Genomic DNA, 13,370 nt, shown 5'->3' on the forward strand with positions numbered 1-13,370 from the left:
TATTAGGCCCTGGAGGCAGTACAAGGTTTCTGTTGCTCCATGGGGGAATTTAATTACCTTTCTGGGCACCATTTTTAAGTCATGGTGAAATGATCCTCCTGGAGAATCTCTTAAATTGTCCTCTCCAGGCAGGACCATGAGCTAGCTCAACATCTTTGTATACTTTTGAAAATTGAAGAGTAGCTCTGCTTGGAAGCATCTCTGGTGGTATTTGTTGTTGTTTTGTTCTGTGGTTGTACTGTATGTAACACAAGGCTACAGTATTTGCACTAAAGAAAGCTTGTTAGAAAAAGCTTGCTGCTATGGAAGAAAGAACATATTAAATTCTTTTCCCTCGCGGGTTTTTTTTTTAAATTGTTGTTCGCTTTTTCACTTTCCGTTGAGTAGCATTTTTGTAGAATAAAACGAATTAAGATCGAAGAGCCTCTGATGGTTGGTTTATTCCATCTTTCTTCTCTATCGCTTCCATTGCTTCTTTTTTTAGTTTCGATTCCTTTCTGCCTTTGGCTCTCTTAGGTAAAGTTGGTCTCTGCTGGGGTGGGGAGGAAGCTCACCTTCATCCTAGGGCAGTAGACCCCCCCCCCCAACCTTTCTTTTTCCCTGTGACTTTTCCAAACCCTCTCTATCCTGTTTCCCACTGCCCTGGGCCTAATTCTCAGGCAGCTGCCAACTACTGCCAAGGTGTGAGCCAATAAAAGTTTAAGGGTATTTCCTTTGAACAGGTTGACTCTGGAAACCCAGAAATCTTCAAAGCATCAATTATATGTATTGCTAAGGTGTCCTGGTCTGAGAGATCCCATGCAGGAAAGGGCTGGAAACAAGAGCCATGCAAATTCTGGGTGATCACCTCTACATTTTTCTCTAAGTCACAGGTGGTCCCATGTAGAACATTCAAGCATTGTCCCAGGCCCTTTGTTCTGTAGATGAAGGAATCAGGGGTGACTGAGGAATATCTTCTAGGGTGTTCTTCCCTCCCAGTGTAAATGCTAAGAGACAAACCCATCATTAGGTAATGCCCGTAATGCATAGCCACTGCCTAACAATTAGCTCTAAAAATTATACCGCTTGCTCCGTCACGCTTGAGACAAACTCACTGTGGAGACCTCATTGTCTGGAGGACCCAAGATCACTGGATTCAGGTGCCTGTGACCCCTGGCTGGCAGAGCCATTGACCCTCTCTGAGCCTCAAGTTTTCTTGAGGCTGGGCCATGGTAGTTGTGTAAGAGCATGAACTTAGATGTGATAACAAAATCCCTTCTAGTCCCTTCCCAGCCAGCTCACACTATGGGGGAAAAAGGCTGCTTAGAAAGTTCACTACTGGGGCTGACTGTGATCCACCTGAGAGGAAAAGGACCTAGATGGAATCTTCAGTGTTTTAGTGGTAGCCATACTTGCCTGAGCAAGGGAAGTGTTTCCTGGTGGGGCACATGCTGCAGGAGGCAGCTGCTCCAAACGTTTACCTTGGCTTCTCTAGGCTGTGGGGATGACTCTTCCTGAGAAAGGCTTGTGTGCACATTTCTATGCTTGCCTCTCACGCCTGGACGCTTCCATACATTCTCCACCTTCCTATAACACTTTAGCATCTACTTGGTTTAAATTTCCACCTCTTTACCCTTATGGCAATTAGAGTGGTTGCTGATTGCCAGGCACTTATTAGATGGAGTCATATGCTTCTTTGTGCAGCTGTAAATGCCTTAAGAACAGGCAGACAGCTGTTCAGTCTTTTATGCAGGAGAGGGGAAAAAAACCCAACAAAAGTTGGCTACCACTGGCTTCTCAAATTTTAAAAGTGTCTAGGAGGGGAATTTTAAAATCACTTGTAAGCCTAGGTTCAATTGGTCCAAACCAGTTCTATGATGTTGATTGATCTTAATTCCATTTCCACCATTTAGACTTTTAAGCAAAGGGCTGGGAAGGTGGCTCAGTGGTAGAGCGCTTGCCTTGCATGCATGAGGCCCTGGGTTCAATTCCCCAGCACCACATAAGCAAAAAGGAAAAAGCCGGAAGTGGTGCTGTGGCTCAAGTGGTAGAGCGCTAGCCTTGAGCTGAAGAGCTGAGGGATAGCGCCCAGGCCCAGAGTTCAGGCCCCACGACCAGACCCAAAAAAAAAAGGAATGCAACTGCTAGACTTAAGCATTCAGCAGAGTTCTCAACAGACGCCTTGATGAGGGTGTCCTGGAACCCCTAGGCTGGTCCTGGAGCTCCCTAAGTGAACTCAACTTTTGTCTCTAGGCTTCTTTAGACCCACCACTACGTAACTGAGAAAGAATTTCTCCTGGAGTAGGTACTTTCCAATATGATGAACAATGATTCCATGTGTGTGAGGGCCAGTGCAAGGGTAGGAAGTACTAGACTCAGGGGGAAGCTTAAGTGGTTGAAACACATGACATTGGTTATACAGTTGACTGATATGGCTTGACTACAGTATAGCCATTGGGTCCTGGGCTTCAGTACCATGTCTCAAATGAAATGTGTGATTTTCCTTTTGGGCTTGGTGTTAAAAAGGAGTACTTGTCCATGGGTAGCCTAGCCCCTGCTGACCACAAGACCCACCAGTCCCCAGAAGGCCTGGTACAGGATACTGATGGCTTTCTGGGCTGTACACTTGATCTGGAACATTGTTCTTTAGTTGCACTTGCTCATGCTGACAGATATTCTGTTTCTCCATAATGAGACAACAGAAGTACTGTGCCCCAAGAAGCCAAGGGTCATAAGGACTAGGCCACTTGGCCTTCTTTACCTTCAGACCTGCCTAGAGCATCAAGAAGCTAGACCCCATTGCTCTGCCCATTGGATAGGATCCTCCTCCTTTTTCTCTAGGGCTCCAGATGAACAGATGCCATAGAGAAAAGACTGTCATAGTCTATGAGTTGTCTCTGGAAAATTTCACTGGTCAAAAAACAAACCAAGTAAAAACTTTCAAGTTCCACTCTGGAATCAAAAGGCCCTCTGATTGAACTGAACACCCTAACAAATCCTTATGCAAGCCAAAGGCGGAAGCAAAGGAAAACAAATATATAGTCATTCAGGCTTGTAGTGTTGTTCTGGTGAGTGTCAGTAGACATGGCAAAGACAGGGTCTCCCATATAGACCAGCATTTCATTCCTTCTCTAAGGAAAAAGTAGGGGCCACAGTGGGAATTTCATATCTGATTCTCCTCAGGTCATTTGGAATGCATTTGGAATTATTTAGTTATAGGTGTTTGGTGTGTGGGTGTGTGGTGGTGGTGGTGGTGGTGTGTGAATGTGTAGTAGGGCTTGAACTCAGGACCTCATTTTTGCTTGGCTTTCTTGCCCAGCTGGTGCTCTACCACTTAAGTTATACCTTCAGTCAAGATTTTTCTGGTTAATTAGAGATAGAGTTTTACAAACTTCTGTCTGGGCTGAACACAAACCTTGACCCTCAGCTCTAAGCCTCCTGAGCAGTTAGGATTACAGGTGTTAGTCATTGACAACTAGCCAAGTTATAGTTTTTCTTTTTTTTAATTGAGGTTCAATTCAGTTAATAAAAAAATTAACCCATTTAAAAGCAAACAATTCAATAATACTCATTACTTTTACAATACTGTAAAACCACCACCTCTATCTACTTTCAAATCATTCTTATCACCATGAAAAAACTCAGCATTAAGCAGTCAACCTTTTCTGTCCATGGTAGTCACCAGTTTGCTTTCTGTCTCTATGACATATTTAGATAGACACTCCCAATGATTCTATTTTCTGAACTGGAAAAAGAAATAATGTAAAACATTGGCATAGAAAATAAGCTAATAACTTAATGGTGTGTTTTCTACCCTATTTTAGATTCATACCTTTTCATGTGCTTTCATGTACATGGTCTCTTCCAGTAGTCCAAGAGACAATTGTTGCTAATGTGTTGAGACATACCAGCTCAGGGAGAAGTTCCTTTCTGTTATGCAGTGATATGTCGGGTACAGTGGCAGCAAATTCCATCACTACCTTGATCTGGTACATAAGCCATGCATTTATTAATTCCTCAAATAAAGACAAAATAAACTTGAAAAGACAGACTGTTCACTGATGAAAACAGAAGCCCTTTTCACATAAATATGAGATTCCCCATATTGAAAAGGAGTATGAAGAAGGAAACTATCACCTTCCTATTAAGGTAGGTATGAGAGAGAAACATCTCTCACTGATTCAAAATATTCTTGTGTCCCACTCAGTGTGTGAAACCACAAAAAGGCACTTTCTAGAACAACTAGATAAGACACAGCGTGTGTGAATGTGGCACCAGATGTCTCTGCTGGATCGTCTCATCTTGTTCTTGGCAACAGTAGTTAACTAAAGCCCAGAAGCTCCCCTCAAGTTTGGTTGGAGTGAAAGAATAGAGAGCACTGACATTTGGCCTGTGGCAGGTTTATGGGTGGTGGTGGTGATTCCACAGCTCAACATGAAGCATCTCCTAAAGAGAGAGCATCCACCCTCTATACCCCATTTAAGATTTAAAGGGACCAAAGTCATTTGGGGAGAGGGGTTGAGACAGGATATATAGATAAGGAAATAGGCAACACATTCTTCTTAGATATCAAGATGACTAGAAGTTAAAAACCAGAAAGCAATTGAAAAAGCAGTTAGGCTTCTCTTCAGACATACTCCTTTTAAATGCTAAGCTACAGGGACTTAGCTATCTTTGTCTGCCCTCTCCCTTGAAATGGTAAAAAATTTTGCATAATGAACAGAGACAGAAAGGTAGGAAGCCAATATGGGAAAAGCCCTAAAACTCACCTATTGTTCCTGGATCTTGGATAGGCCTAAACACCTCTGTGCTTTAGAATCATAAATAGTACTCACTTTGGCCACTCAGCCACCCAGAACCATTGTCTAATGGTTTAAGTTGTTAGATGATATGGCCGCATCTATACCCCCAGCTCAGAAAGAATAAAGGCAGCAGATAATACTTGTCATTTTGAGCCTTCAACTCCCACTTCCCATGTGATGAGCAGGAAATCTCTCTCTCTCTCTCTCTCTCTCTCTCTCTCTCTCTCTCTCTCTCTCTCTCTCTCTCTCTCTCTCTGTTTTTAGCTTCTCTTCTATTTCTCCTTACTTTTATCCTGGTCTACTAAAATCCTTGCTAAAATGAGAGCTATGGAGAGACCAAGGGCCTTGCAGAGGGAATGATTTGAAGACAGTGACAGAGGAGGAAGGCAGGAATGGCATAGGGGCCGAGAGTGGCTCAAATGTCCTGAGCAGACAATGCTTTTTAAGGATGATTGGAAGTTAAACTGTGGTCTTGGGGGCATTGAAAGGCAGGCTTAACTCTCTTTCCGCCATCTATCAAATGTCATTTGTACAAGGCACTGTCTTTGTACCAGGAGGCAGGTGAGTACAGAAGTCCTTGTGTCCCACCCCCATCTCATTCAGGAAGGACAAATAAATCATTACAAGTTCACTCAGAATCACAGAAGTGAGTAAGGTGTCATGGGCATAGGTACTAATGGAACCTTCCCAAATCTAGGGTGATGATGGTGAAGGAAGGTTTCTTAGAACCTGTTGCAATTAATCTGAGACACCCCTGCCAAGACTAAACGGGAATGAGAGATTAATTTCTAGGTACTGGGAGCTACTAAGGAGACAGTTGAGTATGGGGTGTCATCACTGCAATCAAATTCTAGAAAGATTAACAGGCATGCAGGACAGGTGGGGAAGAAGATAGGAGGCTGACAGGAAGTTCCACCAAGGCTCCAGAGAGAGTCCTGGCTGGCAAGAGGGCATTCCTGGAGAGGCCAAGCTCCAACCATCTGGTTCTAGGAACAGAAACCAGGAGGTAAGAGGGGGAGCCAAATGTCGGTCCAGGTCTTGAGTTCAATTTCAAGCATGCTCACTGAGGCACTGGGGGAGTTGCAGGGGTCCATGGACTGCATGGCCACGTGAAGGCAGGCGGGAGGCCCAGTGGAAGAATTTCCTTCTGGAGAAAAGCACAGGACCTCCAGCCTGCTCCCCGCCCCCACCCCCATGAACTTGTGTCCCCAGGTTGCCCTGGACCTCAATCTTGATGCTTTCCTGACCAGGTCTCTTTCTTGTTCTCCAGAAGGGCTCATCAGATGGCCCCTTCTCTTCTCAAACTGTGCCACAGCCCCCTCACTTTCTGTGGATGAGGTCATCTTCCCCTTTTGTAGTAAATGCAGTGCAGAGGAATCGTCTCTATGTCTCTATCACAATGCTGACAGCTTCTCTCCCGCGTTACCAGAGAAGTCCCTCCTGCTCCCTAAGTCCCATTTTTCCATCCAGTGCTGGGTCCCACCATACCCCACTCCTCAGGGACCATTTTCAACGAATTCTCTCTCCCTCCTTCACTGACTTCTACTTTTCCAAAGGCCTTTCCCTAACAAGATGAGATCAAACCTTTCTCCTCTTAAAAATGACAAGAAGTGACCCAAAACGCATCTATGACCCCCCCACCCCCGCCATCTCCCAATTCATTTCACCAGCCTTAAAAGAGTGCTTGCTTCTCCTCTCCCACACTTCTCTCAGCTCCCAGGGTGCTGCCTTGCCCCACTGCCCCCACACTGTGCACGTTCTTGTGAGGAAATTCTACAGATGTCTCAGCCATGACCACCCTTGGCCACTGCACAGTGGTCGGCCCCTCCTGCCAAGTGCCTCACTCTTCTAGCCTGGACCCCGATTGCTCCTTCAATCCCCCCATCCATGTGTCCGTCCAGTAGGTCAGCCTGTCTCAAATGGACATGTTCTAGCCATCCCTGTCACTGGATGACACAATCATCTCCAAGCCCCACTGTACAACAGAGAGTTACACCCATCATAGGGGGCTATGGTCTACTCCTGCCGCTGCAGGTTCCAGGCTGCTAGACCCAAACTGTTTAGGTGGTTCTCCTGCCTAGGGCTTACTGTGGAGGAACAACAACTAGGATTGGGTTCAGCTGCCCAGAACACAGAACCCAAGTAAACAGAACCATATGTGGTTTTATTCTCTCTCTCTCTGTGTCTCTCTGTCTCTGTCTCTCTGTCTCTCTGTCTGTCTCTCTGTCTGTCTGTCTCTGTCTCTGTCTCTGTCTGTCTGTCTGTCTCTCTCTCTCTCTCTCTCTCTCTCACACACACACACACACACACACACACACCAGGCACAATGGCTTAAGACTGTAATCCTAGCTAATTGGAAGGTGGAGTTCAGAGGGTTATGGTTCAAGGCCAGCCCAGGCAAAAAGTTTAAGAAACTCCATCTCAACCGATGGCTGGATACAGAGGCTCATGCCTGTCATCCCCAGTGACATGGCAGATCACAAAAGGATCACATTCCCCAGATCAGGCAAAACATAAAAGCAAGATCCCCTACCTTGAACGTTAACAATGTATAAAAGGACTGGAGATGTGGCTTGGGTGGTCAAGGACCTGCCTGGCAAGCACGAAGCTCTGAGTTCCATCCTCAGTACTGCCAAAATAAATAGAACAAGTTTAGAGCTGCCAGGAAGGATTACTTTATTGGTGTCTGTATCTCTGGATGTTTCCTTTTGGGAGGTTGTTACTGGCCTATTCTCTCCCATGGCCACCCTTGAAACTGGCACTGGAAAGTAGGCATTGAATGTTCACGGTCTACCTCCTCCTATGCTGTAGATTCTGAACCCAGGAGCTCTTTTATGATTTAGCAGTTAGTACAGTAACAGGCCGAATCCGTTGCTCCCTGACCCTACCTTCAATACACAGTCCTTAACAGCTTGACAGGCTTTCAGTCTATCTGCTTCTAGCTAGTTTCTTCGGTAAAAGCCACAGCTGAAGAGCTAGTATGGACATCTTTTTAAATACATGAAACCCAACATGGCTTGAGAAGGTAAAAGTAAAGCTCTCTCTTATGGCCCCAAACACCAAGCCACCAAGTTTACATTCATACAAAGGCTTCTGAGGAGATATCTCAGGTCATTTTGTAGAAGATGGGGGTCCTAGAAGGGCTACCCCTCCCTCATCTGTCTGGGACAACAGAAGACAAAAGGTAAGGACACACACACAGGTCTCATCGCCTGCTTTCTCCTCGGCCTCTTCCCATCTTCTGGTCTAAAGCTCAGTGGTGTTCCTCTATTAGCTTCGTTAGGCAAAGTGCCACCATCAGGCTTGTTTCTTGCTATCTTAAAAGGAAGGTAAAGACAACCAAGACATTCTTTTCCTTTATTTGTCCAGTTGAAAAACCGCATTTGGGATGACAGAAGCTAAGTATTATCTCATTCTTCACATTTCTTTTTCTTTGACCATCCGAATTCTACTTCTCAGACAAGTGGTTGTTTGGGTGACCAGAAGAGGGTCACATACACAGAAATCTAAAAGGGAAATGAATGAATCCTATTTTTCAAAATAGGATTCTGTTTACATAATTAAGGACTTCCTGTTTCACTAGGGTAAGTCCAGAATGTGTAAGAGAGTCTATCAGGTTGGCCTCCTCTTTATCTCCCCAGCCTCAGCTGATCCAGCTTCTGGCCTCTTATTTTCACAATCCTCCCTTCCACAACCACACTGAGTTCTCTCAGTTCCTTTGACAGATTGCTCAGGATCTCCTCAAAAGCTAGAGTACAGCCTAGAAAGCGCTTTGTCTCTCTAATCATCCAACTCCACTTCCTAGGTTTTGAGTTACAGATCACTCGTTGTTGTAGGGAGAACTTTCTAACACATAGCATCTGTCTGGTAATTATTTGGGGGAGGGGAGTGCTGGTACTCAGTCTTAAGCTCAGGGCCTCAAACTCTCACTTGCCTTTTCCACGCAAGGCTGCCACTCTCCCGCTTGGGCCATTGGAGATACAAGACTCACAGACTTTTTTTGGGGAGGTGGGGACATGCTGGCTCATTTCAAACTATGATTCTCAGATCTCAGCCTCCTGAGTAGCCTTCTCATTACAGGCACGAGGCACCAGTTGCCAGCTCATTTGTGTTTTAAATGAAGCATGAAATTTCCGGTTGGCTCAACAACTAAGAATGGTAAGAACACTGTCAGACTGTCCTTAGGTCACCACAATCTCCAATCTGGATTGGGAAGATGAGTTTCCACAACACAGATGGGCCTAAAGCTCTTCATGTTTCCTCTTTTTATTTCTTAGTGTAACTTTGACTGGTGTTCTACCACTTGAGTTACAACTCCACCTTGGGCTTTTTTTGGAGCGTGGTTAATTAGAGGTAAGAGTCTCAGGCTGGCCTTGAACCATGGCCTTTAGATCTCAGACTCCTAGGTAGCTAAGATTACAGGTGTGACCCACAGGTACCCGGCTTGGCCTTACAGTTTCTTTTAAAAGTTGCCATTTTACTTCATTTGCCCCAGTAAAAATCCCTTTGTACATTCTGCATTTATTCCTCACAACTATCCCCAAGTTATAGATGAGAAAGCTCAGGCTCTCTCGGGAGGTGACTTGCCCAATGTTACCCAACTGATCATCGGAGAACTACATGCAACTCAGCCATGACTGCTCTTTCTTGGTGCTTTTTGTTTCAGTCTTTCTGCCTCATCATGAAATAAGCCATGAGTAAAACGATCTCTTGTAGAAGTTTTCACAGAAGTTGTTATTTTGTTAAGTGGAAGATAAGAAAGTTTCTCTGTGGAAGACTTAAGCACTAAACTCCAAAGTTGGATTCAGTGCAAACTCAAGGCATTGCACCTTTTGCAGGTCTATAAGGACAGCAGGCAGAGGCATTCATCACCTGTGGGAGCAGCGGACGATATCACAGAGGTGGCAGGGTTGGCCTCTCCATGTGCTGCGGGGTCTTGGTCACTAGCTAGGGCTTTCCCTGCCTATCTTGCCCGTCTGGCTCAGTGTCCAGTTCACTAACAGCACCCAGGTGGAGCCCAAAGGCACCCAGGCAGCTATCTCCTTGAAGCTTCATGCTCAGGATGGTCTGTGCACAGTACTAACCCAGCTGAGGGGTTTGCAGGCACTTTGGAACTGGATATAGAAGGAGGCTCAAATCTCTTCTTGGTCACTCATTTGCTCAGTGACCTTGAACACGTTACTTAACCTCCCTGAACTTCCATTCTGTTATTGGCAAAACTATTCCATAGGGTTGCCATAAAGACTATGGGACATAGTGTACTTTAAAGGAACTCAAACACAGTCAGCCCTATAAAGGACCCACACCATCATTATTGAAGCCATCTTCCCCTATGATGAGAGAGGGATGAAGCAACAGGTCCAAGGCTATATAGCCAGTTAGTGAACAGGCTGAGCTTCCCCCTGTGACCATAGTTTCTATTCCTCCCCCAGCCAGGCCCCTTCTGAGAATCCCTAACCCATGAGCTGAACTGATAGCCTGAACCTCACACTAACTGCTGCCTCTCAGGCCTGTTTGTCAATCGCATGAAGAAACCACAGGTGGCTACTGTTTCCCCACCCAGCCACAACATTGTCATTGGTCTGCACGTTGTTGGGGTTTTTCCTGCTACCCTTTGTGGGAGATGAGCCCTCGCTTTCATGGGCCATCTGAGGGTGCCAGAGCCCCTGACCTGCTTGTCCTGCAGCTAGACTCAGTGGCCAGGACTCACCCCTACCCCGTCACCTGCTTCGTCAGCCATCGGTCTTTGCTTGACTTCGGAACAGCTATCACCGTCTCCAACAAGCTGCCTCACATGCAGATCTGTTTGGAGTAGCCTCTGAGATCATGACAGATACCTTGACACTGTGCCATAGAGCTGAGGAGCCCTCGCTTATATCGATCTGTCTCTGGTGCCCTAATGCTGGGCATCTAGTGACCAGCAGCTGTACCCAGCTGTCCGAGCCCTGCGCAGATCTTTCTGTGGGGCTATCTGTCATGCTGGGGCTCCTGTCCCCTTCTGCTTCTTCCAATTCATACAGACATCATGACTATTGTCCCCCCTGCCTCTACCCCCATGCCTGGTAGCTACCAACTCCTTCCCTCTCCTGTGTTTCAGGCCAACCTGGGACTCAGGAGCAGGTGTGAGCAGATGAGTGGTTGACAGGAGACCATTAGATGACCCCACTACCTGCCAGGCCCAGCAGGGAGAGCCACGAAGGGCCCATCAGGAGTGGCCACCAAAACACAGCCTTGCTGTGTGACAGCATGAATTGTGCATAATCTAGGGGGTATCTCCCATCATTATCCCCACATGAGAGATGGGGAAATGAGGGAGAGGGATAGGGGCTAAGCATCTTGTCCAAGGCCACATAGCCTGAAACTGGCAGAATAGGGGCTGAAGCCATCGTCTGGACCCGTGTGCTATTAGAACACTGACTGTGCTATCAGGCCTACAGCTTGCTATCCCTCAGGACATGGCTATATCCTCTCTGCTGGTCAGGACAAGTATGTGGAGTGCCACTCATTAAAGCCCTTCCCCTCCAACACACACACACACACACACACACACACACACACACACAAACACACACACAAACACACAAACACACACACACACACACAAACACACACACACACACACGAGTTTTCCCTGATGTAGCCCCCACTCTAGAATCCCAAAGAGTGTCATGGAGAATCACCTTGCTACCAGGGTGTCCTGGGCCAGGCCTGTGGCCAGCTACCCCCATCACTACTTGGAGAAGCATTGTCAGCTTAGAGGTACCCGGTCAGGGGATAGAACCTAAGCCTCAATAGGCTGCCTGAGACCTTCCTGCCACTTGGACCTGCCCCAGGGCTGGCATGGAGCTAGGACTACAAGAAGCCCAGAAGTGTATTGGGTGTGGGAGAGGTATTGCTTCTGGCTTTGGCCCTTCCTGTTCCTTCCTCACCTTTCCCCTGTGAGCTCTAGGAGCAGCCCCATCTCTCATGCTCCCACTCCCAACCCCAAGTCTCATTCTCTTTCTTGCCACCAAAACACACAACTAAACTTAACTTATTTCTTACTCAGCACAGGGCCTGGCAGGCGGGCAGCTCTACAGGTGTGCCTCACTCTGCCCTTTGTGCTCACCTCTGACCTATATCTCCAGCCTCCACTCAGAGGTACCCACTCGCTGGATAAAGGCTGGACTCTTTTTGGCCTGGTGTCATTGACATTGCTCTTATCCCTTTTCTGCCTTTGAAAACTCCTTATCCTGAAGGCTGCAGAAGCATTACCTTCTTCAAAGCTTTCTGGGGTCCCCTGGGCAGCGAGTCTCCTGCTCAGCTGCCACTGGTCTGCCCACACTTTCCAGAATGATTCCCAGGAGCTTATAGGGCATTGTTGATTCATTTGCTGTCTTTTGAGTGCCACAAAGAAAGGTGGGGTAGGGATACTTCTTTTTTATTTAGATGACTTTAAAAAAATTCAATTACTTGAGTAATTCATGAAAATATACATGTTGTACAACAAAAGTTTCTTAAGCTGGAGTTGTAAGCTCTAACCTGAAGATACCAGTTAGCAGATTCATTAGGAGTTTTCCCTCTGTGTAAATTTATTTAGTATGTTATACAAATGAGTCCACTCTGTAGGCATTATTCTATGACTTGCTTTTTTCTTTCTCTTAATAATGGTGTGTGTTAGGTCAGAATAACACTGTCTCAAAGAGATACACATTCTAAGCTACAAATCTATGGAGATGCTCCCTTACATGGCAAAAGAGACTTTGCAGATGTGATGAAAACTCTTGAGCTAGGAAGGCTATCCTAGATGAGCTGGGTGGACCCAATGTCATGGATGGGAAGGAGAGCCTGAGAAGGATACATTTAGAGATGGCTACCTTTGAAAATGGACGAAGGTTGATTATGAATGCCTTCTATGGAGAACCAAAAGCCAAGCAGCAGATCGGAAGGGGCAAAGAGGTTGGTGGGAAAGAAGGCAAGTCTGTATTCATCAACTGGGCCCAGTCCTGGAGGCTTTCTGGAGGAGGGATTGATCTGGATGACTGTCCCATAACCCTAACTTGGGGGGTCCTATGGATATTGTGGGAATGCTCTTTTCAAATCCTTTCACCCAGATTCTGGATTCCAGGTCCTCAGATATCCAGGAAGAAATCCGCCCAACAAGTAAGATCTGTCCAGGCCAACTTGCAAAAAAAAGATGGCCAGTGACTTGGCCAGCTGCCTCCTGGTTGCAGGTGTCTGGCCAGCACCCAGGGCCAAGGCAGGGCTTGCTCTACCTGGCCTGATCATTCCTATTTGCTCACTGTGGTAAAGGGGACAGCTGCAAACATGGCTCAGACAAGTCCCTGACTGGCCGCCCAAGTCAATGTGAGTGTCCCAGTGACCCAGTGGGGGGGGGGGGGGCAGAGAATGACAGAGTCAGCCTTCCGCATCCTGGAGCTCCAGAAATACCTTCCATGTCACACTAACTTGCTGAGATACAGGGACTCTCTCTCTCTCTCTCTCTCTCTCTCTCTCTCTCTCTCTCTCTCTCTCTCTCTCTCTCTCTCTCTCTCTCTCTCTCTCTCTCTCTCTCTCCCTCCCTCCCTCCCTCTCCCTCTCTCTCTTTCT

Source organism: Dipodomys merriami, unplaced genomic scaffold (assembly GCF_024711535.1).
Source record: "Dipodomys merriami isolate MVZ:Mamm:240054 unplaced genomic scaffold, mDipMer1.0.p SCAF_17, whole genome shotgun sequence".
Lineage (NCBI taxonomy): Eukaryota > Metazoa > Chordata > Mammalia > Rodentia > Heteromyidae > Dipodomys > Dipodomys merriami.